We start from the raw sequence: 27,213 nt of genomic DNA, 5'->3' as shown, positions 1-27,213 counted from the left end.
GAAGTGAAAATCAGGCAAGTCCCTGTCTTCTAGGCCTCACTATCCACTTCTGGCACAGAATCACCTCTTACGGAACAGAATGACCATGAAGGGCTAAATCACACAAAGACGCAATGTGAAGCAGACAGGAAAGGAGAGAGGAGGGTGAACGGGTGTTAGGGGGACTGACCAAGAGGAAGTAGTATTTGTGGACCACGGGGCCATATGCTTCATTGACAGCAGCACCAGCTTCCCACCTCAGCAACGTAGGCTGTCAGAACTCCTACAGATGAGGAAACTGAGGTTTCTTAAACCACTAAGAAGTGAGACTAGGTAATAAAACTAGTCTGTCAGGCTCCAAAATCTGCCCAATGGGAAAGTTTCATGGAGAAGATGGGTCTGGTTCTGGTCCTTCAATGACTGGCAGCAGAGAGTGGAAAGGAAGGACGCAAAGGGCCCATCTGGTTGGTCCAAGCTGACAGAGGATTTTTAAATGTTTATGAATAGCAGTATCTTTTAAATTACAGGTATATATTGAGGAGACTGACATGAACTGTCACATTTAACCCAGTACAATTCCATAAGGAAGATAATAAAATCTTCATTTCACGTAGGGGGAAACCAAACAGAGTTTAAGAGATTTTGGCCAGCCTAGAAAGGAAAGGGGATTCAAACCCAGGCAGGCTGATTCTAAACTCACCTTTCTACATCACTGGCCTCATCACTTACTGTTCTTTGCCATGATGTATATTCTTCCCCTAAGGAGACCATGATGGCCCAAGAAGAAAAGATATATTATCAACACCTATCTATACCCCAGAGCTACTGCGTCATCAGGAACAGAATAAACTCCCAAGAAGCCTTCAGCTCTGGTCTGGGATCTCAAGATGGACTCTGATGACTTCCTTGAAAGGAGCAAAGGATCCAATTCCCTCCCCCCACCCCATTCTGTTCCCATCTAGAGTCTATTCAGAAGCAAGAAGCCACTGACAAATGCTAGTGTTTCTAAATATTTATAGCATTAAAAAACTCATCATTTCAACTTACATCCAAACAGTTGTACAGCTAGTTAGGTGCATGTTTTTACTTCTTACTATATATGTCAGACACCCAGCTGCCAGAGGCTGAAGTGGCTGTACTTCCTGAGAAGACTCAAAAGACTTTAAAATACAGAGCCTTCTGGAGTTCCTGTCATGGCTCAGTGGTTAACGAATCCAACTAGGAACCATGAGGTTGCGGGTTCGATCCCTGGCCTCACTCAGTGGGTTAAGGATCCGGCGTTGCCGTGGGCTGTGGTGTAGGGCGCAGACCCAGCTCAGATCCAGCATTTCTGTGGCTGTGGGGTAGGCCAGCAGCTGTAGTTCTGATTGGACCCCTAGCCTGGGAACCTCCATATGCTGCGGGTTCGGCCCTAAAAAGACAACAGCAACAACAACAAAACCAGAGCCTTCTGCCTGCTGGAACTTGGGACTTAACAAGTTCACCTTCGGAGATTAGGTCTTACTAGAGCTACTTGGAGGGAAAACTCTCCCCTCTGCCAAACCAAATGAAACCCATCTGCTACTACTTTCATGCTTTTTGTCCTAAAATGTACTGCAAGTGGCAAACTAAGACAGCAGTTCTGGTAAGGGAAGTGTAGGAATACATGACTTTCTCATCAGCCAATCTCAAAAGTGCAAAAGCTTTAAAACAGGGATGGAGGAAGAAGAAAGGGAAGAAAGGAAGAGGAAAAAAAATTTAGGAAAATAGACCAATTGGTTATATTTCTGTAAAATTATCTTAGGTCTTAGGATTAAAACCAGTCAGCTTTGCACAAAATGATTTTTCTTTCCTTTTTAAAGGGTCCTTACTGTTCCTTTCCTTATATAATTCAAATATAATGAGAAGAATGTATATGCGGTTGAGGCCTCAAGACTGAAGCCAGTGTGGGCTGGCCAAAACAAATACTACTTGCCAAATACAACCAAGCCAACACACACATATACTATAAAGTTTCCAAATACCAAAGAATCAAGCATTTTTTGGTCTCTGGGTTCCAGAGCTGTTACATTTTTAATCCCACATGAGTCAAAATAACCAAAAAAGAGCTGAATTATTTTACCAACCCACAGTTGGAATATTTCTGCTGTCGCTATAATGGATCTGGACAGGTCTGACTGTCCACTTACGTGCAAAGTGGGCATCATTAAGTGGCACCAGATTTCTAGGTTGGCCATTCCTTTTTGTTTCTGCACCAGTTTTTTCACTAACTTTGCCTATTTAAAACCTGAAGGGGAGTTCCTGTCACTGATGTGAGCTGTGGTGTAGGTCACAGATGAGGCTTGGATCTGGCATTGCTGTGGCTATGGCATAGGCGGGCAGCTACAGCTCTGATTCGACCCCTAGCCTGGGAACCTCCATATGCCTCAGGTTCAGCCCTAAAACAGAAAAAAAAAAAAAAAAAAAAAAAAAAAAAAAAAAAAAACACACCAAAAAACCAAAAAGAGAGGGCTTTCTTGGATTTGTGCTCCCTGGTACCATAATAAAAATGGCCTGCATGCTATACTCTTCATCTCTGGTTTCAGCTTGGAGCTGGTCCTTAGGAAACCCTCATTTGACCACACTGAAGGTAAAAACCAAAAAGTTCAAGGCACCAATTCCCTGCTTCCAGTTAGCATAGGGATACCTGCCACCTCTGGGTTTACCTGGGGTAGATAATTAGTCCTCAAACACCCAATTACCATATCAACTGTTCACTTTTCATTCACCTTCTGAGGAATTCAGTAGTCAGCAACTGACTGAAAAATAGTCCACTGGGGATGAGATTTGGTTTTTGCATGTCAGGTAAAAGAAAGGCAAGAAAGGAAAATGTGAAATGAGTCCAAAGATAAGAAATAAACCCAATATAAAGATGATAAGTGAGTGCATGCAAATGTCCTAGAGGGGCACCTGAATGACCACAGATTATATAGAGGTGGTTTCTAGAGCCGCCGTTCTTCTAAATAACCCTCAGCTTCAATTACATTAATTAATCAATCTCAAATCTAATTCTTAAAAAAAAAAATCCAAAGTCATTATGGCCACACCTATCAGTTTTTTTTCCTAGAGGCCCATGATGGAAGCTGACCGCTAAAGCACAGCAGACAGGAAAAAGAAGAGGGACAGAAAAAAGACCTGTATAATGAAAGAATATGTTTTTAACCACTTCAGTAAGCTGCTGCGAGAACTGAGGCCACTAAGGCTTTCTTTCCTACTGCCAAATTCAAAAGTATTACACAGTTATTCTGTACAGTTTAGAAAATATGGAGAAACATAAAGAGAAAAAAGTCTCCTAGCATCCCACCACCTGCAATTAATATTTTGGTGTACATCCTTTCAGTAGTTTATATGGATATATGGATGGATAAATACATGCATGCACATACTATGCACATCAAACTTTTAAACAAAATTGGGTCATATTATACACTCTGTTCTGCAAACTTTTCCATTGAACACTTTCATATAAATCTTCTTTCATCAAATGCCTTTAAAAGAGAAGTGACTCATAACCCATCAATCATTTACAGCCTACTATTCAATCTGTCAAAAATTTGGTGCTGCACAGCAGAGGGGCTGCAGAAAGGTTGAGACTCTCTGTGAAAACATATTTAATAGCCAGATAGGTCTTTTACTGATTTGTCAATTATTCTCATTATTGGACATTTAGCTTGCTTCCAATAATTCACTATTATAAACAATATTGTGACTGTAAATAGAACATGCAGCTAAAATTCAGCAGATTTATAATAATTTCCTGAGAATAAATTCCTAAAAGTGGACCAAGAGATCAAAGACTATGCAAAAATATATACGTATGTAATCCAAGTGGAATTAAAAAGTAGTATCAACTTATATAATGGGAGTGTATTGGAAGGGGATATTTCTCCAACATCATCTTGTAACATATGTCAGCTAATTCAATTTCTTTTTTTGTTTTTTGGCCACCTGTGGCATACAGAAATCCCCAGGTTAGGCACTGAACTTGCTCCACAGCAGTGATCCAAGCCATAGCAGTGAAAATGCCCAATCCTTAATCACCAGGGGAATTCCCCAGCTAATTCAATTTCTTAAAACAAACAAAACACCCTTACCTAAAGCGCCTTTTAAAGACATTATTTTTTAAGGAAAAATACCAAACTACCAGAGAAGGATGGAAGACAAAAAGAGAGACCAGGAGTTCCCGCCGTGGCGCAGTGGTTAACGAATCCGACTAGGAACCATGAGGTTGCGGGTTCGGTCCCTGCCCTTGCTCAGTGGGTTAACGATGCGGCGTTGCCGTGAGCTGTGGTGTAGGCTGCAGACGCGGCTCGGATCCCGAGTTGCTGTGGCTCTGGCGTAGGCCGGTGGCTACAGCTCCGATTCAACCCCTAGCCTGGGAACCTCCATATGCCGCGGGAGCGGCCCAAGAAATAGCAACAACAACAACAATAACAACAACAAAAGACAAAAAAAAAAAAAAAGAGAGACCAAGTGCTTCACTGTAAAGCACATCAAAAGACTGACAGACCCAACAATTTTGGTTCCAAGAATTTTAAGACTGTGATGTTAAACGATAGGGGTGGGTGCGGACTGGGGAACAGGAAGAGATTAACCACAAGGATATATTTTAATGCCATCCGAATTTCTGTGGTTTATTCTTTTAAAAGAAAATCAGCCTTCTCTGATGCCCCATACACACACATGCAAAAGCTAACACACACCCCCATCTTAAGGTCTAATGAAGGGTCTGACCCATGGAACTGAACCTTAGTGAATGACATTCCCAGGGAGCAAGAGGTTTGTTCAAAATGGAACTGGGGTGCTCTTGAAATGGTTAAAATGGTTTACAGGCCAGATTTAGACCACAGATGACTTACATGGCTTTCTAGCTTCAGACTGGACCAAAGGATATTACTGCATGCAGCAGAGACTTGTCTGCTCCCAGGGCATCCCATTTCTTCATCAGAGAGCCACTCAATTTTCACTAGAAGAAAGATCCCTCTCCCTCACTTGTGGCCATGTAGTTGGGTGGGGCTCATAATGCACTATGTGACTTAAGCCCACCAAGGTCTCCCATGCCCTTGACTTCAATGAATGGGTCAGGGATATGCGGGTGACCTAAGCCAGACAGAGTGAATTTTAGCACTGAAAGCAAAGGAGGTTGGAGCTGCTCATCTTACCAGAAAGAGCACCAGGGAAAATAATAATGTCTATCAAAGGGTCACTGTGACGATTAGACTGTCCGTTCTTATCAGATGGGTCTCAGCCCAAATGCACGTAAGACAAAATACATTTTGAAGGCATTATTTGCAGCCAGAATCTGACTATACTTAGTCAGATTTAAGTATATGAATAAACTCTCCTGCATAAGTGTCACGTCAGGTTTTCTGTTACAACTGGGAGTCCCTACCAAGACACAGCTATGTCACTCACATCTCTTCTACTCACAGAGCAAATAAACAGAAGACCTGATACCGTAGTTGGAGACCAACTTACTAGGCCAATATATCAGGGGACCTCCACCCCCTTAGCTGAACACCAGGACCAAGGGTCCCAAACTTGAGCAAACTGTAAAATTCCATTACAACTGGGTGGACATTGAGGATGCTATTTAAAAGATGGTATGACTAATGAGCAAAAGAACCTCTCCAATTGCGATTCTTACAATCTTAGGCCTCCCTCAAGCAAATACGCCACCGAGCACTTGGAACAGCTTTACTCTATTGTGTGTACTTCTGTCACTTTCATGTTCCCAAGGAGGAACCGCATGCCAGCACTCAGACACCACGTGAAAAGCTGTAAAACAAAAACTCCTGGAAGCCTTTCTCTATGCAATAACATGATCAATCTTCCGAGTGAAATAGGTATTTGATCTAAACCACATCCTACGAAAACGAAAGACCAGATTTGACCAGAACTTTGCTCCTCTCTTAGTTTCAATTACTGTTACTGAAACAATTTCTCTTTGGTTTCAAGTACTGAAGAGCCTATTTAGAAAGTATTTAGGTTTTGAAGATGGCAACAGGAAATGCAAATGCTTGATTGTTTTTATTGGAAATATATTCCCTACAGGTTTAAACTTGAGGCCCCAAGGTTTGGGCCTTTTTTTTTTCAACAGTTACTTATGTCACAAATGTACACTCATATGGCATGAGGCCAAAGGGTACATTAACATGTGCAAAGATAAGCAGATAATTAAATTTTAAAAATAGAGCTTTATACCTGGTGGCTGGCATCATGGTATTGCAGGCTTGGCAAAGTAAGACATCTGATGATCCCAGCCCAGTTCTGGCCTCCTTCCTGCCCATACTGACCTGACAAAAACTTCTGACACCTAACAACCACTACAATGCTGTCCATTAAGACTCTGCCCTGGAAGGTAGGCTCTGTGTTCAGAAAAACAATGAGAAAATCCTAAAATAAAGCACCAGTGCCATAAGCTCTTTTGGTCATCAATACCTTTGAAAATCTGAAGACAACTTTGGATCCTAGAATAAACTTTATATATTGTACACACATTCATACTCAAATTCTGAATCCCATGACTGGGGACCCATGAAATTACATTTGACTTTTCTACATTACATGAGGATTTTTTTGTGGGTTTTTTTTTTTTTTTTAACCTGTACTGCAACCACACTCATGCCCTTCACTCAAAACCAACTGTACATACTACAGCTCCTACAGCTGCTCCAGGAGTCTTGGGCCTTCTGGGGAGGACAGGACATGCTCTGGATGCAGAATGACTGAGTTTGTACAGCCCAGCTCTACTTACTTCCTGGTTCATACTTAATAACCCTGGGCCTCTGTTTTCACACCTGAAAACTGGGACAAAGGGTTACAGTGAAGAATAAATAGCTCCTTCATATCAGATGGGTCTTAGTTCAAATCAGATGTCAAACCAATCTAAAGTGCCATCTCCTTCTAATCCAGCCCTTCTAATCCAGCACACTATTTTATTTCTTCAGCATACACCACTCTCTGAATTTCTTATTCAGTAACTTATTTATTGTCGGCCCCCGCTACTACAAGGTTAACTGCCACAAGAGCAGAGATGTTATTTTATTCACCACTTTGTCCTGTGCACCTAAGCAAGTTTTGATAAATATCTATTGAATGAATAATAATCATTGATATTTAATTCATAACTGAAAACATGATGAGTATGACCCAATGTCCCTAACACATAGTTAGTTCTCAAAGGATACTAGCTATTTATATCAATTCTACTTATATGACAATGTTACCAAATATTCAACAATAAAAGAAGTTAAGTAAAATTTAATTTCACACTCAAGAGCTGGTTCCCAAGGTCCAACTTCTCCTGGATGCCTCTCGTCCCAACACTCCACTAACTTCAAAGAGAAAATAGGACATGTTCTCATTGTTCCAATGATTCCCTATCTCAGCAGTTATCAGATAGCGTGATGCAAACACAGGTTCTCAGCCAGCAGTATACAGCTCCATCTCTCCTCATTCTACAGGTTAATTTTCATCTCAAACACAGCAAAAGCCAAAACTTGAAAAAGCAGAAATTGGGAGATACTCATCCTGACATGCCTCTTTTGGACTGGCACCTCAGTCCCCTGGAAAAAAAATCACATAATAACGAAAATCAGGAGTTCCCATCGTGGCGCAGTGGAAACGAATCAGACTAGGAACCAGGAGGTTGCAGGTTCGATATCTGGCCTCTCTCAGTGGGTTAAGGATCTGGCATTGCTGTGAGCTGAGGTATAGGTTGCAGATGCAGCTCGGATCTGACGTTGCTGTGGCTGTGGTGTAGGCCAGTGGCCACGACTCTGATACGACCCCTAGCCTGGGAACCTCCATATGCCACGAGTGTGGCCCCAAAAAGCCAAAAAAAAAAAAATAAATAATAATAATAATAATGGAAATCAGGAGTTCCCATCATGGCTCAGTGGTTAACGAACCTCACTAATATCCATAAGGACAAGGGTTCGATCCCTGGCCTCACTCAGGGGGTTAAGGATCTGGCATTGCCGTGAGCTGTGGTGTAGGTCACAGATGAAGCTCGGATCCTGAGTTGCTATGGCTGTGGCGCAGGCCGACAGCTGCAGCTCTGATTAGACCCCTAGCCTGGAAACCTCCATATGCTGTGGGTGAGGCCCTAAAAAGACTAAAATAAAATAAAATAAATAATGGAGATCACTCCCACCTCTCCTTTGAGCAACGACTATTTATTCAAGACACAGCCATGGGGCACTCTAGGAAGCTCCAAAGGTTTGCCAAGTACATGAAAACCAGTGGAAAACTTTCTGGTGCTGGTCTGAATGCTTTTCCTCTACCTCAGTAAACAAAGGAATCACAATTAAGGTGTCTAGAGATGCAAGGGCAAAAGGAAGCAGCTTTTTTGTATACTCAGCCAATGAAGTATACAAAATGTGCACATCTCAGAATGTGAAGAACTCAGTCAGATTTATACTTATTATCTTGTTTCAACTGTAGTATTTTAAAAAATTCACTTGACAGAAGCACGTTCCTTGTCAAAAAGAATAAGGGATCAAAAAAAAAAAAGGCTAAGGGATTTGAACCATCCAGGTCCTCCGTATCTTTAGAACCACTGGAGACAATGGACTACATTTCATAGAACAGCAAGAAAAGGCCAAGAACTAAAGTTCTAATCAGTGCCTTCAAAGCCAGACGCTCTTGCCAAGAAAGCAAAGGGCAGGTTCCACCTCCTCTGGCTGGCAGGCCCACACATTCTGCCTAGCCATATGAAACTTTCCAGGCTTGCTCTCCCACCCCCAGGCCCAGTATTTGGGGTAGCAACATCAGAGACTTTTCTAGGAGAGCGTTTTATAAAAATAGGACTTCCAATTTTAGGTTTAAAACTGAAAAGAAAAATAGCCAGAATTAGAAGTCTGTTTTAACACAATACACTTGAAAATGACAAGTTTAAGCGCTGGTAGTTGGGGACAGAGATCACACCACCACATGACTTCTCAGTGAGTCATAAAAAAATAGTACAGGCTTGTCTAACAGTGGATGTCCACCGGTAAAAGAGTTAAGAAGTCCATGTGTCAGACAATGGAAAACTAAACTGACACTCCTGCATTTGTTTCATGAGTGGCAGGAGGGATACAAATGAATCGCGACAGCAATTTAAAGACAAATGTTAATAAATTTTTTTTGAGGCTCGTCAGAGAGGACTGTTTGAAACCCTGAATACACCTCATTTTTCAGAAGTTAGATCAGTTCAATGGGGGGGGGGAAACCTTCTAAACTATGAAAGAAATCACCAAGTGAAATATTTCAGGATTTCTAACACCCATTCTTGATTAACACACCTCTCTGTCAAAAGCAAAAGCTCAGTGGCAGCATCTAACAGCAAGCTGCTACCCCTTCAGTTATGAGCATCAGTCTGGTGGGAACAGATGAGAACAAAAATTAATCTTCAGTCCTAGATGGATACTGTCATAATGGTAAGATAATAAAGACCTCCCCGAAAGGCTTCTTGGGTACCATAAATTAAATAACAAATCCACTTCTGCCAGGCAGCCAGGATTAACTCTATTCACCCAGGGTACTAGTCAGTGTCACCAGCAGGCTTATCAAACTGGAAGTTATTATCCACTACTGGTCTGAAAAATACACAGCATGCTGCTCTCTGCACATCAATTTGCCAACATCACTTCTCATTACAAGAGAAGTCACTTAATCTTTTTCAGGGTTGTTTTTTTTTTTGTCTTTTTAGGGCCACACCTGTGGCATATGGAAGTTCCCAGGCTAGGGGTCTATTTGGAGCTGCAGCAGCTGGCCTACACCACAGCTGCAGCAAAGCGGGATCCAAGCCTTGTCTGTGACCTACACTGCAGTCAGTGCACAGCAACGCCAGATCCTTAACCCACTGAGCAAAGCGAGGGATTGAACCCATATCTTCATGGATACTAGTCAGGTTCTTAACCCACTAAGTCAAAAACGGAAACTCCAATAGAGTCATCTTTTTGTTTAGTATGCATAAGTGTTTCAGTCACTGCAAAATAAGCGCCTGAACTAGACCAGTGTCTTTCAAATTTTAACTGCAACCTTCAATGAGAAACACATGTTAATTCTGACCCAATGCACATACACATACACCCGTACAACTCAAAAGTTTCATGAAGCAATATTTACACTTATTTTGATGACGGACTCTTATTTATGCTATTTCTTTTTTCTACTTTGGTTTTTAATTGTTGGTTACAATCTACTAATTAGATAAGACTCATAGTAAGAAAAACTCAAATCAAACTTAAAAGTTCCCTCCAATATCTTTATTGTTCCAGACACAATGCTAGGCATTTTACAGTCATGACAGCAGTTAATCCCCACAACTACCCTATAAGGTTGGTACTCTTTTGTTTTTTTTGTTTTTGTTTTTTTTTCTTTTTGCCATTTCTTGGGCTGCTCCCGCAGCATGTGGAGGTTCCCAGGCTAGGGGTCCAATCGGAGCTGTAGCCGCCAGCCTACACCACAGCCACAGCAACGCGGGATCCAAGCCACGTCTGCGACCTACACCACAGCTCACGGCAACGCCAGTTCCTTAACCCACTGAGCGAGGCCAGGGATCGCACCCGCAACCTCATGGTTCCTAGTCGGATTCGTTAACCACTGTGCCACCACGGGAACTCCCTGTTTTGTTTTGTTTTTTAACTGAGAAATTTTAAAATAGTGTATAAGTTCATTAAAAATATCACTAACAAACCATTACAGGAATTCCCGCTGTGGCACAGTGGGTTAAGAATCCAACTTCGGCAGCACAGGTCACTGCAGAGGCACAATGGGTTAAAGGATCCAGCATTGCTGATGTGGTGTGGGTCACAGCTGCAGCTGGGATTCAATCCCTGGCCCAGGAACTTCCATGTGCTGTGGGTGTGGCCAAAAAAGATTTTTTTAAAAAAGGAATTTAAAAAAATTACATGTAAACATGAACAACATTTTTGTGAAAAATAACTATTTCCAAAAATCTAATGAAAAGAGTGACACTGTTTTAATTTATATTTTCGCATATGTCTCTAAAGTCTGGCTTAAAAGAAGACAGCTAATTTCCCTTATCTACTTCTCCATTCAGTCTTTTGTGATATAACATGTCATGTAGCCTCTGGAAAATTCATGAGAGAGTATAAAGGATAAATGATGTTAGTATTAAGAAGAGAATCTGGAGTTCCCATTGTGGCTCAGTGGTTAACAAATCCAAATAGGAACCATGAGGTTTCAGGTTCGATCCCTGGCCTCGCTCAGTGGATTAAGGATCCCGTGTTGCCACGAGCTATGTATGGTGTAGGTCACAGATGCAGCTCAGATCCCCCAGTTGCTGTGGCTCTGGTGTAGGCCGGCAGCTACAGCTTCAATTAGACCCCTAGCCTGGGGACCTCCTTATGCCGGGGGTGCAGCCCTAGAAAAGGCAAAAAGACAAAAAAAAAGAAGAGAATCTGATCTTCCAGATCCTATGAAAGAGTCTTGGGCCCCTCCTAAAAGAGCCTCTGGGACTGAGGTTGGTACTTGGTACTCTTCATATGTCCATTTTACAGATGAAGAAATTAGCTTAGAAATAAAGCACCTTACTCAAGTCCCTGTCTGCAGCAGAGAAGCTCACCAAACATTCCATCAGCTCCCCCAGTTTCCCAGCCTCTTCAGTGAGATGGGGAAATGTGTCTATTTCTGGTCAAACAGCTATAGGCAGATATGATACTTTTCATTTCCAAGCCCAAACCCAGAGCGGGCACATGACATCTCAGCCATCTCTTCCCTTGCCGTGGTGACCAAGACAGTATAGATGGTACAGTACACGAGAGTAGAACCCACAGCAGCCTGGGTTTCTAAGTGATCGAATGGAGCAACCATCGGCCTACAATCCATGTGGGACATGCAAGCAATAAACTTTCATCGGATTATGCCAAACTTTGTAAATTCTAACTCCTGAGTATCTACCCCTGCTCAGGAATTTTACAGCTCAGGCCCCTGCCATCTTTACTGAAGTGCTCTCACAGTTTACCTACTTCTGGGATTGCTCCCTCCAATCTCTCTTCCACACTGCCACTGGAGCGATCTTTTTAACACACACACACACACACACACACACAGAGCTCACATGAGTATGCCATGTCCCTACTCAAAAGAGTATTTACTAGTTCCCCTTCCCTACAAAATAAAATCCCGATCCAGCAAGGCAGATATGGCTCTTCTGCATCTGGCCTCAATTACCATCACTCTCCCGCTCTCACTCCACACCCCTCAGGCACACGGAAACATCTGCCATTCCCCACGATGTCATGGCCTCTCCTGCTTCTGCAGTTTCCACACACTGTTACTGACCTGGGCTTGGAATGCCTCCTCACTCTCTAGTCTGTGTCTTTCAAGCCCAGTTCAGATTTTATTTCCCACAGGACTCCTCTCCTGACTCCTTCAAGTTGACCTAGAGCCTCTCTGCCTCTTCACACCTTCATTTATAGCACTGACATTTTGGGGCAGATTTTACGTTTTCTACTGGTTGTTTTATCTGTGTTCTTACCATACCATAAGGTCTTTCAAAACAAAGTCCATAAAAGGCACTCAAATTTATTGGAATGAAAAACTAGCAACATATAAACACTTTTATTTTTCCTGAAACATCATTTATCCAATTCTAGGATTGGCCCTTAAGAAAAATCCAGACTACACATACTTCACTTGGAATTCAATGGTGAGAGAATTAACTTTGGAGGCCAAAAGTTAACAGGATGAGTTTTGAGTTTCAGAAGTTCTCTAAGAATGACACACATTCCACCTGGGAAAGCTGGTTCCTTGCTCATATGTCTAACTCAAAAACTACATAGCCTGGTTCTTCTTAGAAAATAGTTCATATCTGTTTGGAAACCTTGAGTACTGCTAAAAGCACATCTTTAAAAGTTTTGTTCTGTTAAACTGCTATTGAAATCAAAAGCTCTTTTACTTAAGCAGCCACAGAATCAAAAGGACTAAATGCTGGAGACATTCAGAACCTGGTGTTTCACTATGCAAATAGTAAAGCTGCAAATCAGATAAAGGAGGAGCTTAGATCCAACCGCTCAGAGGGAAGGAAAAACAGTTTCCTTCTAAATGTGGAAAAGGCAACTGAAAAGATTTTTAAATGTTGCTTAACTTATTACCTCGTTCTGCTAGGCCACGGAATGGTTGTGAGCTACGAACTTAGAAAAGCAAATGCTCTGATAAATTAAGCAATTCTGGGAGTTCCCATTGTGGCTCAGCAGGTTAAGAACCAGACAAGGACGTGGGTTCAATCCCTGGCCTTGCTCAGTGAGTTGGGGATCCAGCGTTACTGCGAGCTACAGCATAGGCACTGCTGTGGCTGTGGCACAGGCCTCAGCTGCAGTTCTGAATCAACCGCTAGCCTCATGCTGCAGGTGAAGCCCTAAAAAGAAAAAAGATAAAATAAAATAAGCAATCTCCTACCTTTAAATCTCTGCATAGGGAGATTTAAAGGTAGGAGTTAAACAAAGTCTTCGAGTACACTTTTTTTTTTACTTGAAATTACCATGAAAGTCCAAGTTTCCAACATCCTGAAAGGGCTTTATTTTAGAAGTGAAAAGACTCTAGATGAATTAAAAGGTTACTCTACCCTAAGAAGACCAAAGTGGTGCTGGAAACATGTAAGAATGGCCTAAAAAGGTTTTGAACTCTACCACTATGTTTGCACATCTTTCATTCTAACACAAAATTATATTTATCTTTTAAAATGTGTGGTCTTGAATGCTTATACTTCTATGGAGATCATATTACCATGCAGATAATTATTTGCATGATTGAGAAAGAAGAGTTTTTTATGTGGCTTTCATCTTTAAAAGCCCAAGTACTCAGCAGCCCACAAGGGGGCTTAACCAAGACTCATTTATCCAATGGCAATTTCCCAAGAAGGGAAAGAATTCCACCACCTCCCTCTAGCTTTGCACATGCTAGTCTACAGATCAAGTGTAAATGTCACAACCTCTGCATGTCCCCTTTCAGAATGTCTCCATACACATCAGCAGGTATCTATAAATAATGATTAACGTCTGTACAAGGGAAAGGGACTCTGGCATAAACTTGACATCTACCCTGCAGAGGGTGGGTCTTGTCTATCTGTGCAAAGGATGAATGTCACGAAACAGATTTCTGTGAGAAAAGAAATTTTCAACCCTGCAAAATATAGCATTGAATACAGGCCTTTTCCCTTTCCCAATAGGCTAAATAACACAGGTCACTGGTTCTCTTGGGAGACAAGATGGTATGAATGACAAAACCAGAATTTACTAAGTTTGAGAGCTTGAAGCGTAGAACATCGGATTTCACTTCAACTGGGAAACATCTGGGAGTTTCTCATTATGAAATCATACACAAACTTTACATTAAATAAATGAAGGGGAAAAAAAATCTTGGGTCACATCATTGTCACTATTTTGCTCTACTTTAACCTAATCTTGACTAGGTAACACATGGCTCAGAAAGCTAACAGGCTTAGAACTTAGAAGCATTTTTACACCCAAACAACAATTTAATACATTAAACAATTTATTACAAGGAGCTATGCCAGGTGCATGGCCCTTTATGTTAAGATAACCACAGAACAAAAATCACCTGCAGTACAGAGGCGAACAACCAAATGTAGATAGTGAAAGACGTCAGTGTTAAGACACACAGAAAATGTCTAGGGAACACAGGGAATTAAGGCATTTCGGGGTGGGGGGGGGAACCCTCAAGAAACCATAGACTCTATCTGAAATCGGTCTTCCCGGCTTGTATTGCACAATCAAGATTTCACTTTTATTCCAAGTTTTGCTTAAAAAGAAAGCACCTCCCCCAAGTTTATTTCTACCACTGCTTGTTTTACTTCCCAAGACCCCCAGTATGCTGAGTTATGAGCAATACGACAGAAAATGAAATGAAATTTTTTTTTTTTGGTCTTTTTAGGGCCCCACCCGTGGCATATGGAAGTTCTCAGGCTAGGGGTCAAATGAAAGCTGCAGCTGTGGGCCTATACCACAACCACGGCAATGCCAGATCTGAACCACGTCTGTGACCTACACCATAGCTCTCGGCAACGCCAGATCCTTTAACCCACTGAGCAAGGCCAGGGATCGAACCCACATCCTCAGGGATACTACTTGGATTCTTAATCCACGGAGCCACAATGGAAACTCCTGAAATGAAATTTTTTAAAAAAAAAGCTTGTCTCAGAGTTTATCTTCATTTTAGGGCACAAGTCATATTTTACCTTTAAAGTGGTCGCCAGCAAGAAGTAATGTACAGATCATTAAGATGGGGCACAGTCTTGGCCTTCCTGAGCCTAGAACACATGCACAGGGTGTGTTGAAGAGAGGGGGGCGGCTTTTTCTCCCTAATAGAACAAATCGCAACCCTAACTCCTACCAAGGGGAGTTCCAACACCAAAGACTGAAAGATCAACCCAGGTTTTGAGGAAACTGCTGAAAGTGAAAGAGGAAGCAATATTTTTTATTTTTTACTGTTTAAAAAAACCTGCACCACTAGCACCTACAATAATTTAAATTCTACACAACCAACTTACGGGCATTTTCACTATGAATAGACAAATATAAATCTGTCAGTTTGCTTAAACTAGGAAAGTTTTTTAAAGCCACTCAAATTTGGACCTGCTCCATTGTGTCTATCACTACAAAGACTTCATGAAGGTGTGGCACGGCACTAGAATTACTGTCTTAGAACTTACAAACTCCAAAGTTTATGATCTTACAGATCCATTTACCACTCCAACTACTGTTCCCCTATGGTTCTTCTTAAAAGCTTACAAATAAAATCATCTCTGCTTTAATATCACCAGAAGCAACATTATCCATGAAGTCATAGGTCTAATATGTTCATTGTTTTAATACACATTAAAATATAGCATAAGCAAAAAGTATTCATCCACCAAAAACCATCGCAGGTACCACCAAGAGTATAAAAACACACGTGCATGCTCATTTCAGCAGTACAAATACTAAGAATGTTAACTAAAGCCACACTTTGGGAAACAGTGATTTAGTCCCAAATCTTTTGTCACAGCTATGGGAAGAGACTCAAAGAGGGCTGTAACTTTGGCTTTAACAAGGACACACAGTGACTGGTGGCAGAGTCTAGACTAGAATCTAGAACTTGGTCCAGTGGTGGTCCCACTAGAGTAGAATCTCTAGATGGGTAAGCGACAGGGAGAGTTAGACCTGGTCTTTGCAGACTTTCCCAACAAGTGTACCACAAGCAGCTGGTAAGCCCTTTGCCAGTGGATCTGGGTTTTTCACTTTCTCCGGGAGGCAACAGGGTAACTGCCAGCTAACTCTTAAAGACTGTCTGAACCAGCTGAAATAAATCTGTTGTTTCCTTCCCAAAGTCTCATGTGGTTTTGCCTAACTCAGTGAACCTCAAGGCATACTGCCAGTGATAAAAATGTCTCCTGGATCAGTTTCCCATTTTTTGAGCCAACAATATCCTAGACACTGAGCCCCAGTACCCGCTGCTAGACTCATGCATGCTCTATATGGTTTCAGGAGGAAGATTTTCCATCTCTGGGTTTTAGGCCAGCTTTGGAAACAGGCTGGAAGTTTCCATTACAGAGTTACTCCTGTATTTCCCAGATACCCGGAGTAGGTTTTATTTTCAAATGATAGATAACTTGTGTCTACTGTGTGCCTAGCAGTGTTTATACACTGTCCCATACTTCCCATATAAGATAAAATGATATGGTTCCTGACCCTTTGGGAGCTGCCAATCCATGTGAGCTTAGCTATAAATGCGTGCAGCTAGTAACAACTGTTTTAAATGTTTATCTATATGTCACACAATGTGCCATTTCCTTCAAATGAAATGTCTTAATGAATCCTCACAACTACTGTGATTATCCTTGCTTAATACATGAAGAAAACTGAGGCTGAGACGTTAAGTCCAAGGTCAAGGGGCAAGTAGATGGTAAAGTTCAAACTCAAACCCAGACTCTAGGCTAATGCTCTTGACCAGTGCACTATGTACATCTGAATCTTTAAAAGTCACACTGAAAAGAAACATGTGGAGTTCCCATCGTGGCTCAGTGGAAACGAATCTGACTAGGAACCATGAGGTTAAGAGTCTGATCCCTGGCCTTGCTCAGCGGGTTAAGGATCCAGCGTTGCCATGAGCTGTGGTGTAGGTTTCAGACGCGGCTCGGATCTGGTGTTACTGTGGTTGTGGTGTGGGTTGGCACCCACAGCTTCAACTGGACCCCCAGCCTGGGAACCTCCATATGCTGAGGGTGCAGCCCTAGAAAGACAAAAAAAAAAAAAAAAGTGGAGTATTAATTAATATGGTATAATAAAAAATATATTTGGTCTCTGTCCCCAGTTCCTACAAGAGCTCCTAAAACCGTGGGAATTTCCTTACTGAGTGTCCTTTGTTATTCACAAGGAGCACAGTTTGGACCACACCTGAGTTTGTGTTAAGAGGTGACTCAGGCTGGGCCCTTCTGATAGTTTCAAGAGAGGCAGGCCACGCCAGAAAGACCAGGTGCACGATCTGACTGCAACTTTCAGTCCCACCTCCAGATCATAGCAGAGGGAAGGGTGGCTGAAGTTTAATCACCAAAGGCCAATGCTTTAACCACTTATGCCTACACATAGGAACCTCAAGTGAAACTGAAACAAGGCTGGCCAGGGAACTTCAGGGCTGGTGACCACACTGATGTGCTGGGAGGCTGGCATGCCTGGGGGAACATAGAAACTCTGCACCTTGCCCTGTGCATCTCTTCCATTTGGCTGGTTCCAAGCTGCATCCTTTCTAATAAAACTATCATCATAAATATTATGTTTTATCAGCTCTGTGAGGCATATGTTCCAGCAAATTATCAAACTTGAGGGAGAGTGGTCATGGGAATCCCTGAATTTGTAGTCGGCCAGGCAGAAGTGTAGGTCGCTTGAAAGAGCCAGGTACTTGTGGCTGGGACCTGAAATGGGGCAACCTTGTGAGACTGTCATTAACCTGGGGGTTCTGCACAACTCCAGGCAGTTTGCACCAGAAGTGAATGGCTGGACACTTAGTCCACGTCAGAGAACTGCTGAAGGAATGGCATAACTAACCTCAGGAAAAGAGGTCCATATTAAAACCAACTTAACAAGCTACCTTCCTGCTTGATCTAATCATTAATCTATAGCTGTTAACAACTCAGAGCAGGGCTTGCCATTTTTAGCATTAGAAGAAAATCTGGCCTTATATCAGATCCACCAGTACCTGGTAGAATAAAATTTCTTTTAAAAGACTAAAGAGTTAATTTGACCTGCTAAAGAGACCATGGAATATTGTAGAAATATGAAGTCAAAATGTGTTTTCTTTAATAATTTTAGTTGTGATCTATTTATTACAGTCCCAGTGACAGAACCATGAATTACTTCATTAGTTTACATGCAATGTCCCCTTGGATAACAGACATTGTTAAATGACAACCACCACCACCTAGAATTAAGTACTTATCTCAAACTCTAATGGACCCAGGAACGTTACATTCCCTCTAGTGTACCAAGTTCTCATTTGTCAAAAACCTAAGTCAAAAGTGAGATCTCAAAAAAGTTGGGCCAGTACTTCATAAGCAGTCAATCATGACCAACTAGTCAATCCTGAAGACCACGAGTTCCCTGGTGGCTCAGCAGGTTAAGGATCCAGTGTAGTCACTGCTGTTGCAAGGGTTTGATCCCTGACCGCAGGAACCTCCACATGCCATGAGTATGGCCAAAACAAACAAAAAACAATAGCAATCCAGAAGACCAATCTGGTCAAAGCAGACACTGCGTCCTGGCACTCATCCCTCCCCATGGGGAACACACTTTCCAGTCAGGGGAGAGAATACTACTGTCAGGGTCCCGGTGAGGGCCACTGGATCACCCAACTCCACGGGTTCTCATCCCTCTCTTTGTGAATGGCATTCCCTGGCATTGGGCAGTCTTGTGGGCCTTCTCTTTCCTGATCCACTCTTCTCCCAGCAAGTGCCACTGTTAGCAATTTCCACCCTTTCCCAGCTGGACCACTGATAGGCTTTTTTTTTTTTCCCAACTTATGTCTTTTTTAAGGGATTTACTTTATTTTATTGCTTTTTAGGGCCACACACGTGGCATATGGAGGTTTCCAGGCTAGGGGTCCAATCGGAGCTACAGGTGCTAGCCTACACCACCGCCACAGCAACACAGGATCCGAGCAGAATCTGCCAACTACACCACAGTTCACGGCAACGCCGGATCCACAACCCACTCAGCAAGGCCCAGGATCGAACCCGCATCCTCATGGATACTAGTCATGTTCATTAACCACTGAGCCACAGCAGGACCTCCTATTTTATTTTATTTTATTTTGTGATAGCTGCAGCATGTGGAAGTTTCTGGGCCAGAGACTGAACCCACACCACAGCAGCAACCCAGGCCACTGCAGTGACAATGCCAGATCCTCAACTCGTTGTGCCACAAGAGAACTCCATTTCTCTTCACCTGTACATGCAGCCCATGATATCACCACCACCACCCTGCCCTCCCAAAGGCCTGCTCCCTTACATGCTCTCTCCCACAACTGAACCCTCCTATCTAAAAGCCTCTAGAAAGGTCTTTAGACTTTTCTCTCATAAAATGTTAGTAAAGCCCCAAGCAAAATTCTCCTACCACAGCCATCAGCTGCTCTGAGTAAATGACTAGACAAATGACTAGTTCTTTCAAAGAAAAAGTAATTTCCTGGGAGAAAAGGAACCACAGAAACATTCTTTAAAATGAACCAACATTCGCTGCCTATGGCTCCTCACTTTTGAACTGCACTCCCTTAGAAGAAAGAAAACGCCACAACTGGGTTCTGAGGACCTGGAACTTCTCGTATGTCCACAATCCTGCCACTCAGAAGCCAGGCAGCTGGAGTTAAGAGTCCCAGCACCCTTACCGCAGTGGTATTCCTAGTTTTCCCTTCCTGTTCAAAGAGCAGCCACTAGGGAGTCATCAAGTAGACATTAAGTAAATGTTTAATTGAAAACAAATTTGCTTCACAGATTTTTTTTTTTTTAAAAGGGGGGAATTGGTGGTTTTCATTATTTCCACGAAGCCATTCTAAAGCTGTACTGTCAGTGGGTATACCTGGATTTTCCCATTCAGATTCCACGGCATGTCACTGAGAAAAGGAAGTATTTCACGACAGCATTTTGCATAGGTATGTGGAAGTTCCCAAGCCAAGGCCTGAACTTGTGCCACAGCAGTGACCCAAACCACAGCAGTGACAACACCAGATCCTTAACCCGCTGATCCACCAGAGAACTCCGCACAGGCATTCTTCACAGCATGGCCACTGGCTTACCTTAAGGTCTTAGAGTGATAAAGCCTCACTGGGAGTACTATCACCATTTTCAGAAATATTCTGAGAACAAAAGGCCAGCTACTTACTAGTACCATTATTCATCGATAATTTCATATACATTTCAAAGCTGGTTTTAAGGATTTTTCTCTTGAAAGAACAGGATTTTGTGACAAAATGTTTGAAGAAAGAGCCAGGAATACAGAAGACCAAACATGAAGGATTCAATTAAACTCAAACTCTATTGAGCACCTACAATGAAATATTTGAGGCAGTGTAAACGAGAAAAAAAAAAATTAGTGCAAAGCAGGTCCTATTCTAGTCCTTGGAGCTACCAGTACCTTGTTCTGTAACTTTAAGCAAGTTTACTGATCTTTTTAGATTTCCATTTACCTACTGCTTTTCAATCTATTTTCAGCCTCCAAACATTCTGATTGACTGAAATCTTATGGGGAAACCTAATAACAGAATATTAATATTTAATATTAATACTTTCGCAGAGTGAAGCATGGGGGGTGGGGGATGGAATGGAAGGAAGACAGCAAGATGACGGGTTTTTTTTCCATATCTACCACAGACGTACTCTAGAAATGACCCCTGAGAGAGCTCCACATAGCCCAGTTTGAAAAACTATCATGCTATATATTCTAAGGCTCTTTGAGGGTCTTTTTCCTGCTTCTTCCTAAACCAAAGGAAGAATTAAATGCATTCAATATAGTCAACGCTAAGACTTGAGTCTTATTCAGAGTCAAAATTATAGGTCACACACCAACCCACTTTAAGCAAACACTGCAGAATCAAAACCCTTCATCAACCAACGAGAGCTAAAAGCTATCACCAAACCCAGCCATCCTCATTGCTGTGTTGGAAACAATCTAATAAAATAAGGGGGGCAGTTTTTCTAACATGCCATCTCCTTGACTGACTGGCAAGGATTGAGGTAATGTGTACAAAAGATGCTACTCTCCAAAAATGAGAAGTCCTACACTATGCATGCTGCTACCCAAGATCCTTGATCATTCACCGTATCTGGTCTGGATCGCCAGGCCTCAGTGACAGAATTACTTCCAGTCCCTAGGTCCTAAGGCTGAGCTCTCCAGCAGAGCAGGGAGAACAGGAACACAGCTGATGCTTCTCAGCACTATGCAACCTAAGCTTCCATGATGCAATTCAGCCTGAAAACCAAGAACACAGCAGCAGTCAAAGGACACTCCTGAGCAAGGCCAAGCCCTCAGGAAGGCAGAGTCATCGACATGATGCCTATGTTTTCCTGTAATCAGGTTGGAATCAGGGTGCTGGCTGCTGATGGTTTATTTTGCTACAAAGGCTAATCATCACCTCAAGATTCCTTTACTAAGCTTCCCTATTCTGATGTATGGTATTTAAATAGTTTCATTCGCACACTGCTTCAAGAAGAGGATTTGGCACTTCTCCCCCTCCCATTTTCTCCTTTCTATATAGCACAGCTTCAAAAAATTAAGAGTTTGAGCCACTTCCACTAAATCAACATGTTAAATTTTCATTTGTCATCATTCACTAATTAAATGGTCAGGTGTTGTGGCAAACTCCTTTTCCCCGAAAAAGAAATAGTGCCTTCCATCACCTAGAAAAAGAGATACTAGATTTAAATTGAAAGACACTAACTCAATAAAAACAAACAAACAAACAAAAACACCATGGTCCATGTGCAGAGAGCTTCAGAACACTATTCCAACATTTAGGGAGAAATGAGCCTGGTTCAGTGGTATCAACATCTGTAAACAGACACAAAAAGGCAACTTTAAGTTATCAAGAGCAGGGGGAAATAGGAGTCACCACCTAATTTGTAATCACCATTGTTTCACTTTGAGTCGAACAATCTTTACCTTAAAAAAAAAAAAAAAAAAAAAAGCCATCCTCACCTTCAAACAACTGTCAGCCAGTGTACAATTAACTTACTGCAGCAAAGGTATCAAAACAATAGCAAAATCAGATGAATTTTAAGTCATCTAATGCAATGCAAAACACCCACAACCCCAAAAGTAAGGAGTATCAAACCAGCCTTCTAGATTGCCCACCTTTAAAAAGAGTTTGTCCCAAAGCTCCAGGAATTTTAGAAACAAATCCACCAGTAGATCAAAAGGTTCAGCTCTGAGAATCTAAATTCATTTAGATTTGTGGATTCTTTCCCCAAACACAATTAGTGGCCAGCATAGGAGTCAATGGCTTCTCCCTATATTCAAGTCCCCTACCCATCTGCCCCCATTCAGAAATTAGAAAAGAGGAGTTCCCGTCGTGGCTCAGTGGTTAACAAATCTGACCAGGAACCATGAGGTTGCAGGTTCAATCCCTGGCCTCGCTCAGTGGGTTAAGGATCTGGTCTTGCCAAGAGCTGTGGTATAGGTTGCAGACGCAGCTCAGATCTGTCGTTGCTGTGGCTGTGGTGCTAGCTGCCGGCTACCGTTCCAAATAGACCCCTATTCTGGGAACCTCCATATGCTGCGGGTGTGGCCCTAGAAAAGACAAAAAAAAAAAAAAAGAAAAAGAGCCCACCAGTCTCCAAATTGACTGATGAAATTTCAGCCTACAGGATATTTTCATATTTGAGTTATAATAAACTATTAAAATGAAGATGAACTGTGAACAGCTTAATAATCCATTAGCTAGCTACAGCATTTAAAATCCAGAGTTAGAATACAAAGTCCAAAGTTCTTCAACCTAGGCCAAAACTGTACACACACACACACACACAGAGTCAATTCTCTGTTCCTCTGAGTTACTCTGAAGTATAATGGGTGAAGTCTATCATTTGCCTGGTCTTAGCTGTTCACTTGCTTGCTAACTAAAAGACTTCTTATTTGCATTCAAGTTGTAATTCAGTAAATCAGTGCTAGACTCAACTCCATCCCCTTCAGCACCCCCAGGACTGCCCAGAATCTATTCAAATTACTTTTGGGGGGGTGCTTTTTGGGGCCCCACCTGGCCCCAAAAAGGAAGTTCTTGGGCTAGGGGACAAAATCAGAGCTGCACCTGCTGGCCTACACCACAGCAATGCTGGATTTCTTAACCCACTGAGTGAGTGAGGGATGCCAGTGATCAAATGAACCAGCATCCTCCTGGATACTAGTCAGGTTAGTAACCTGCTGCACCACAACGGGAACTCCCTATTCAAGTTACTTCTGATAATTAATCCACCCACTAGTGAAGTACTAAAACAGGTGGCAAGTACTCAATTTCTGATTCATTTTTCCCAAACATTAGAAGGTTTCATTTAGCATTTCTAATACTAACTTTACTACAAATAGCCCAAGCAACATCTAAGTCTCACAACTGCCCGGTTCAAAGGGCCAATTCACTCCATGAACACACTAGTCACTGTTGCCGAGTTCAAAAGAAGAAAACGGCATAGTCTTTCTGTTTTGGCCCACTGTGACATGGCTAAAGAGGGCCAAATCAAGGAGTCCTGACCGGGCCTCTCAAGTGGACAATCTGGTCAAGGTGAGGCCACGAAGCAGCTAACACTGGAAATGAATGGCCCCAACAGAAGGCAAAAGTAGGTTACATCTCTTGATTATATGCCAGCCCCAGAGATGCCAACAGAGTGGGACTGTGCCCGCAATGGTCATTTATCTAATGTAATCCATGATGTCAACTTTCAGCACCAACCTACACCTCAGCTGAGTGTTATTAGTCATCAGGCAGACCAGACAAAAGCGGGAAGATTGCAACATAAAATCTGCCTAGAAAAAACAACTTCAAACTTAGATCCTGACGACCACCTCTGTAGACCAACAGGGTCATATTATTACCACTTGCCCAAACTTCAACCCTAAATTCATACACAGCTGGAAACAAAGGAGGATTTATATACTAAAAACACATCTGGGGTACTCATTATGCAATTTTTAAAAGTTTATAAGACAAAATCCTGTAAAGAAAAGGCATGCTCTCAAACATCTCACTGAATTCTTTCTTTTTTTTTTTTTTTTTTTTGTCTTTGTAGGGCTGCACCCATGGCATACAGAGGTTCCCAGGCTAGAGGTCAAATCAGAGCTGCAGCTGCCGGCCTACACCACGTCCACAGCAATGCCAGATCCAAGACGCATCAGCAACCTACACCACAGCTCATGGCAAGGCCAGATCCTTAACCCACTGAGCAAGGCCAGCGATGGAACCTGTGTCCTCATGGATGCTAGTCAGATTCATTTCCACTGAGCCATGACAGGAACTTCATCTCACTGAATTTTTAACACATGGCTTGAGATCCATCTGCCAAAAAAGTTCCAGATGACCACTGCCTCCTCCTCTCCCACTCTCAGCAGGGTGACTTTTTTTTTTTTTTAATATAATTGGCCAAGTATACCCTCAAAGTAGTATGTGGTAAGACTCTAGGAAAGGCAACAGAATTAAAAAGGAGCATCATTTTACAATTCCTTTCTCCTTCTTACTCTTATTTTGCCTACCTATTTATGAGCCTACTTCCACCTCTCTGACCTAGAATCTTTTCACTCTCCTCTCTCCCCTAACCCATCTTCCCTCATCTCCTTTCCGCCTACCTCTTTTTTCCTCCCTGAAACTTGCCAAACTCACTCCAGACAGTTTCTGCACTAGCTACTCCTGGAACTTGGAAGGCTCCTCCCCTATCTCTGCATAATGGGCTCCTTTTCATTCGAAGCTCAGCTTAAGTGTCACCTCCTCCGAAAGGTCTCGACTCTATCTCAGTCAGACACTTTCTATCACATCACTCTTGTTTCCTTCAGCACTTATCAAAGTGTCATTTGCTTATTTATCTGTCCCCACCCCACCTCCACTCTAACCTAAGCTCCAGGGCAGCATGGACCCTACTGCTGTGTTCACCTTCATAGACCCATTGCCTGAAATAATGGCTAGCAATTAGTAGCCAGTCAAGAAAAGTTTGTTGATTGAATGAATTTTGGAGTTTTTAGTCAATGATTCCAATTCAGCTAAAATGAGAAAAGTAGTCATTTTTTTCTTCTGTTACATTTCTGTGAAACATCTAAACATGCCATTACTTGTACAATCAAAGCATTAAATATTCTGTTTTATCAGGCTTGAAAGCCCTGATGAGTAGAATGGAACCCATGTTATGATAATTTGTCTAGCAATAAGCATATAAATTCAGTTGCAGAGGAACAGGATTTATGGACTTTTTCTAATCAAATGATCCCTAAAATTTGGGCACCAACTCTTCATTCAAGTTCTTCAGAAAACACAGTTCCAGATTCAACAAAGAATTTATTTCCAAATTTATAATCCAAAAAAAGATTTCCAAAGAAAATATCAACACCAAAATAGGAATCATCACATTTCACTCTGAAATCCCTACAAAAGGCTAAAGTAGCACTACATTTTTTTCCCCTTAAACCAACAGAATATCAACGGAGATCTTCTTTTCCAATCATTCTTTGCGTTTTTCAAATGATTTTTTTACATCCCTTATTGGTTTACGTTCTTCCTTAAAACAAAACTAAACAAGTCACATTGTCTTATTTAACGCCACTTATACAAACATTCAGCTAAATAAATAAGATGGAAATCAGTACAAGCCAAATGTGTCATCGAAGACTTGTGTGCCAGACACACAAGTGGAGAGAAAGATAAAAGAGCTATTGTCAAATTGTAGAAACAAAAAAAGTACATGGGGTTTTCTCTTCTCCAAAGTGCATTATGAAGTGTGGGTGGAGAAAAACACAGAAATCCAGAATTAGCCTAACATCAAAACATTCTGGAAAGAGTTGACAACATTTAAATTCCTCACATATAAAGTATTCAGAGGAAGAGACCTTGATTCCTGGACTATGATGCCATTCAGGAATCCCTGCAAGGCTTTGGAATTCCAGTATTCTTAGGAGAAAATGCTTATCTTAATCGGGAGCGACCGGGCATTGAGAAGTACTCCCAAAGAGACACAGCTTGTAACTGAAGTATTACAAAGCTTGAAGTTAAGATCTGGGATAGAAGCAGAACACCAAATTCAAAAGAAGGTACCAAGACGAAAGGGAAAAAGAAAAAGAAAAAAAGAAAAAAAACACGATTACTACTTAGCCACGGAGAATTAAAGTGGAAAGGAGGGGTATGCATGGGGGAGGATGGGGGGGGTGGGGGAGAATAGAAAAAAACAATACATTTGTCACCCTGTCCCACTTCCTATACAGGATACAGGCAAAGCTTCCAACCCCATTACCTCAGGCACAGATGGTTATCGTTTACAGCAAAGGTGCATAGGAAGGCCTCCAGGTCTGAGCCCCTTAATTCCAGGGCTGTTAATGATTAAAGAGAAGGATGGGGGTGGGGAGGGAAATGAGGGCGGAGGAGCTGGAGATTCACCCACCACCTCCTGCTTGGGCTCCTACCTCAAGGCACTTACCAGGGGCAGAAGACTAGAGTTTGCACTCCCTCCAGGGCAGCTCCGGCCCCCAGAGCCCCAGGCCTTGGGTGGGGGGTGGGGGGTGCCGGCGGTGGAGGGGCAGAGACAGTAGGTAAGTTTTCTGAGCCTGGGGCTGACACGCCACAGGGCCCCCTCACAGCGTCTTCCTCCAGCGGGACCAGTCCAGACAAGGCGCCGATTTCCACTCCTCCCCTTCTACCCCCCTTTCTCGAAGGTACCCAAACCCCCGCCCCTTCATCTCCCAAAGCCTCCCCTTTTCCTCATACACCCCCCAACCCCCAAACTCACAGCTGCTCCAGAGGTTCCTCCAGTCAAACCCTTTCTGGAAACGACGGCGGCCCGGCAGGTCCAAACCACCTACCATCCCCGCTCGCGTCTTCAAGCTCCCTACCCCCACCGCCGCCGCCGCCTCTTCTTCCACCACTGCCGCCGCCTCCTCTTCATCTGCGGCCCACCGGCGGCGGCCGCCCCGAAACCCCGCCCCCTCCATCGCCTCCTGCATCATCACTTCCGGTAACCCCGCGGGCCGCCCGCTC

The 27,213-nt window shown here is 42.5% G+C and overlaps 1 protein-coding gene across 3 annotated transcripts in view; it reads right to left on the bottom strand.

Annotated features, from left to right (window-relative positions):
* Positions 1-27,147, bottom strand: part of DCUN1D3 (defective in cullin neddylation 1 domain containing 3) — a 35,504-nt gene extending 8,357 nt beyond the window's left edge. The window contains exon 1 of one of the 3 annotated variants that reach the window (XM_047780353.1): positions 26,966-27,147. The gene's annotated coding sequence lies outside the window, so the exon portion shown is untranslated. Of the gene's footprint in view, positions 1-6,664; positions 6,676-26,656; positions 26,857-26,965 lie in introns of those variants that run through there. The other 2 variants (XM_047780355.1, XM_047780354.1) reach the window with 2 other exon arrangements.
* Between the last annotated feature and the right edge of the window lie 66 nt (positions 27,148-27,213).

Source organism: Phacochoerus africanus, chromosome 5 (genome assembly GCF_016906955.1).
Source record: "Phacochoerus africanus isolate WHEZ1 chromosome 5, ROS_Pafr_v1, whole genome shotgun sequence".
Taxonomy (NCBI): domain Eukaryota; kingdom Metazoa; phylum Chordata; class Mammalia; order Artiodactyla; family Suidae; genus Phacochoerus; species Phacochoerus africanus.
Note: the sequence above shows the minus strand (reverse complement) of the source record. Positions and strands in the feature narration are given on the sequence as shown.